The sequence below is a fragment of the Echinops telfairi genome, unplaced genomic scaffold, assembly GCF_000313985.2.
Source record: "Echinops telfairi isolate 266 unplaced genomic scaffold, ASM31398v2 ScPeMD7_7458;HRSCAF=8496, whole genome shotgun sequence".
Classification (NCBI taxonomy): domain Eukaryota; kingdom Metazoa; phylum Chordata; class Mammalia; order Afrosoricida; family Tenrecidae; genus Echinops; species Echinops telfairi.
The window spans coordinates 29,949,600-29,954,842 of record NW_022111358.1 but is presented as its reverse complement, the minus strand read 5'-3'; positions in this window follow the sequence as shown (position 1 = coordinate 29,954,842).

The following is a 5,243-nucleotide window of genomic DNA, read 5'->3' as shown; positions in this document are numbered from 1 at the left end:
GAAGGAGGACAAGGGGAAAGGGAACGGGAGGAGAGGGAGCCGAGGAGAGGTCAAGGGAGGAGCACAGAGAGAGAGGACTCTCTACTGATAACCCAGGATGATATACCTTTGTGGGCGTACAAGCCCACTAATTACAGGTAAAGACATACGTCACCAGAAGGGGTTGCACTATAGGTTACACAGTAATGGAAGAGGGTGCTCTAGGGGCGTACACGCAATAGGAAGAGGAGGGGTTGGGGATATCCCAGATTCAGGATGGCAATCTAACAGTGTCACTGAGCCGGTTTGATCTGTTCTCTGGATCTCCATAGGAACCATTATCAGTGGGGTGTGAACTCTACCTACAGGAACCAAATCAATGACTGCAGGCCTGTCCACTGTCCCCAGCAGCAGGGAGCAAGGCCCACCTTAGTCTGCTCACTGACTGCCTTCAGGGAGGATGTCTGTAAGCATCTGACCTCCCCCCACAATAACTAAGTGAAACTTCAAAAACAAGAAAATTCAAGATGGGAAGAATGGAGAGGATTAAATGACAGAGAGCAGAGAAACCTCTTTGGGACTTTAAAACCCCAAACCACATTCATTGCCATCATGTGAATTCTGACTCATAGTGATCCTATGTAGTGTTTCAATCTTTTTCGGGAATAGACAACCTCATCTTTCTCCTACAGAACAACTGGTGGGCTCGAACCACTTCCCTTGGGGTTAGCAACCCAATGCCTAGCCCACAGCAATATTTGCCCAAGAAAGTGTGAGAGACCAGCTCAAGGAGATTTCGGAAATAGAGAATCTGGCTAATGTTTTGGTACTGGTTTTCTAGTAAGCTGGAGAAAGGCCATAAAAGTCCAGGAGGGGGAGGGACCCTGTCTGTTTCATTTATTGTGTTCTCAGTGGCTCTGGTCATTATAGAGTGTCATGAAATTGAGCCTGACTCACAGTGACCCTGTAGAACAGAGTTGGATTGGCTTAGGCTTCCAGTCTGTTTCCTAATCTTTACAAAGCAGGTGGCCACATCTTCCTTCCATGGAGCATCCAGAGAGTTGGAACAAGCATCCAGTGAGCAGCTGGATGCTTGCCAACCAAGGTACTGCCAGCCAGGGTTCTTTTTATGCTTAACTTTGTGCCTGGCATTCAGTAAATACTTAATAAACATTTGTTAGAAATAAAAATAAAACTGGGAACGCAGTCTGTTGACCGGTGGCACGCTGATGGGCCGTATTTCTATGTGTAATCACATACTTATTTAAGGATAGAGCTTGCCAGGATTTACAGCTGAATTGTTTTTGTCTCACAGAAAACCCTTCCTGGGCTCGAGTGGTACTTGAAGGAAGAGGTTGTGGGGAAGGAAGCGTGCAGGGAACAGAAAAGAAAGTATAGACGGTATGGTCTTCAGAGAAGAAACGTAAGTGGAGGCAGAAAAATCATTCTGTTTGTTGGATATTGTCTCCAGCCCCGTTTTCATTACACATTTCTTTGTACATGGGATTTCAGAGGTTATGAATACAGGTTTAAAGTTGCTCCAATTTAAAATAGATCACTTAGGACTTACAGCCATCCACTAGTTTTTGTCTTGTTTCTTCATTTCACTCGCTTGTGTGAAGTAGAGAGCCTTCCCTTTCGCCGAGTCCCTTGCCCCCCCCCCCTTACCACATAGTTCCCTCAAGTGTGCCCTCGACATGCTCTGAGGACCACCGTGGCCAGGGCCACGCTGAGTCTTGCTCCAACCATCAGTTATCATTTAGAAGCCCCGATGGGCGAAGGAGTCTGTTGGGTTTACTCATGTTTGGGTGTGTAGTGCCCTGTATTCTTTCCTTTGTCCTCCTTTCTTTTCCATTTCAAGAACTGTGTTTATCATTCCTTTAGGGGAGGACTATTAGTGACAGATTCTTTTTCGGTTTTCTTCCTCAGAATATGTCTTGATTCCCCTTTCATTCTTAGGCTACTTTCACTCGACATAGAATTCTGGGTTGACCACTCTTTTCTCTCAGCTTGGAAAATGTGGTGTCACTTCCTCCAGCATCCGTGGTTTCTGATGGAAAATCTGGTCATTCGATTGGACTTTCCTTTCTGCACAAAGTGTTTCTCGCAAGGCTGCTCTCAAGGCTGCTGGCTGGTTTGTCTCTGTCTTTGGTTTCAGGCGCTTCATTACGGCGGCGTGGGTTCTTTGGGCTTCCCCTCCTGGAGGTTTCCTCAGCTTCTTGAATCGTTTATGTATTTTGCCAAGTTTGGACATTTTTCTTACTGTAAAAAAAGGGGAAATACAAGTAGAAACGGGGTAAGGCAGAGAACCTTGAAGGATGGAATTGGAATTAAAATATCAGTGTAAACTCACAATTTCTTATATAAACAGATAAGAGGGCTTCAGCAAGTTTGTGGAAAAATAGAATTAAAAGATAATGGAATTTTTCCATGAAAATGTTAAAGTTAAAGCCCCCTGATTAATCTGTAGAGAGACAGAGACAGAGATGGAGAGAGACAGAGAGAGGAGAGAGAGGATCTAGTCGATGTAGTAATGTAGTGTAACAGTGGACACACCTAGTGCCTAGATTTGGATTTCCAAGTACTGTTCGTCCCTCAAAAGAAACAGCTTCTTGGAGAAATGTGCAACTCCAGGACAGGGACAGGGAAATACAAGCTAAGCTTGGAACATCCTGTTGTGATGGGAAGTAAGGAAGTGCTCCTCCTGCAAACAACACCCAGAATAATAAGCGGAGTGTGTGTGGTCCTCAGAGTTAGCCAACTCGCATTCGTGGAACGGTGGAATCCAACCTGTCAGGTCACAGCCTGCAAGGCCACCTGGGAGGGATGGCCTTTTTAAAAGAGAGAGTCTGGGAACTTCCTAGCTCTCTCTTTGCCCCTTTGCCTTCCTGCTTTCTGGGACTCTACCTGCTTCCAGCGGCGGCCCCACATGGGCCACCCAACCCTGAGAACTATTGGTGACCTGCCATGTTTCCACCGACCTTGGATCCATGAGACTCGGCACCCACCAGCCGGTGATCTCCCTGCTCCCCACTTCACCTTTAGGTGCTTTTGGCTTGCACCTACATGAGGCTGCAGAGGGCCTCAGCTGACATCAGGTCTATGGGCTTGAGTTGGATTGGGCTAGAGTGCCTTCTTTTACATGTCCTTTTAAAAAATGTTTTTTCGGGGGGTGGGGGTGGTGGGAAGGGAGGGGAACAATGAGGAGCTGATATCAAGGGCTCAAGTAGAGAGCAAATGTTTTGAGAATGATGATGGCAACGAATGTACAAATGTGCTTGACCCAATGGATGAGTGTATGGATAAATGATTTAAAATTTTTTTTATTAAAAGATCATTTTATTGGGGGCTCTTATAACTCTTAATACAATCCATACATCAGTATGTATCAATCCATACAAATATCAGGTATATTTGTACATATGCTGCCATTGTTCTTTTCTAGACATTTGCTTTCTCTTGAACCCATGGTATCAGCTCCGTTCACTTCCCACCAACCCCGTGGCCCCTTGATAGATTATAAACTATTATTATGTTCATGTCTCACACAGACTGCTGTCTCTCTTCCACCATGGTGCCTGTTGTTCCCTGGAGGGGGGTGTGGTTAGGCACCGATCACTGCGATCGGTCCCTCCATCCTCTCTTCTCTTCCCCTCCCCTTCTGGGATCACTGTTCCCGTTCTTGTTCCTGGATTCTGTGTGTCCTGAGCTTTAATCTCTTATCTGTACCTGTGCACTTGCTCTGAACTAGTCCAGAGTGAGAAGCAGCACTGGGGTCATGATAGTGGGGTGGGGGGCTCAAGGAACCAGAGGAATATTGTGTGTGTTCCATCGGTGCCTTACTGCGCCCTGGTTTACTCATCCCTTCCCTGGGACCCCTCTGTGGGGGATGTTCCATTGTCTACAGATGGGCTTTGGGTCTCCGCTCCGACCCTCCTCATTCTCAGCAACATGTTTTTTGGGGTGCCTTCTTGATACAGATTTGCTCCTTATATAAAGATGAGTGTCATTGGTTTGTTTCTCTAGACCAGTGGTTCTCAGCCTTCCTAATGCCGCGGCCCTTCAATAAGTATGGTGAAAAGTACAACCCTGATGCACATCTTTCCTGATTTTAAACCATTCATTATCTCCATGTTCTGTTTGAATTCCTATCTCCTGGCTCATATATAGATTCCACCTGAGTATAATTAAGTGTTTTGGATTGGGCATATCAAAATCATTTACCACCTGGTAGAATGCAAATAACACAGTATCTCTTTGGGGTTATTCTTATCAAAGATAAAACTTTAAAAGCTAATCATCAGGAAGCATCAGACAAATCCCTATAGAGCAACATTCTAGAGAATAACTAACTCCCTGTAATCTTAAAATAAGTCAGGCCATCAAAGTCAAGATAGCAATGAAGAACTAGATTGTACTAATGAGTGCACAATTCTTGTTTAAACCATTGGTTTAAATGGTTAAATGGTTAAATGTTTAAACCATTTGATTTTTATGGTATATGAATTATATGTCAATCGAACTTTTAATATTAAAAAAAAAGAACTACTCACCAGGTTGAAGTTGATGGAACAGATGTGACAAGCAACTTAAAGTGCAATCTTGGATTGGATCATTTCACCATTGGGACTGGGATCATTTAGACATTGAGACATGGTGAAAATAGATAGGCTGTGAGGATTAGTTGATTGTAATGTACCAATACTGATTTTCTGGTTTTGATGGTTGTATTATGATTATGGGTAGGTTAAGCCTTGGGATGCTAATTAACAGGCTGGTTCAAGCCCACCAGCCACTCCTCACAAGAAAGAAGAGGCTATGTGTTCCCATAAAGATGTCCACTCATGGAAAGGCTACAAACGGTTCTACTGTGTTCAATAGGGTTGTGATGGGTTGGAATTGACTTGGTGGCTGAGGGATTGTGGTTAAGAATCAGAATGTCCTTGTTTGTAGGAAATACAGCCTATTTAGGGGTGATAAGACATCATTTTGGCAATTAACTCTCAAATGACTCAACGGGGGAGGGGAGCTTTTATGTTAATCTGGGTAGACTAGAGAAACAAATCCAGAGACACTCATGTTTGTATAAGAAAGAGCTTTATATACAAGAGCAATTGAATATTGAGAAAACATCCCAGCCCAGTCCAGATCAAGTCCATAAGTATGATACAACATGTCCTATACCAATCCATAAAGTCCTCTTCAGACTCACAAAACACATGCAATGACGCCGAATGCAGGAAGATCACAGACCAGTAGGTGGA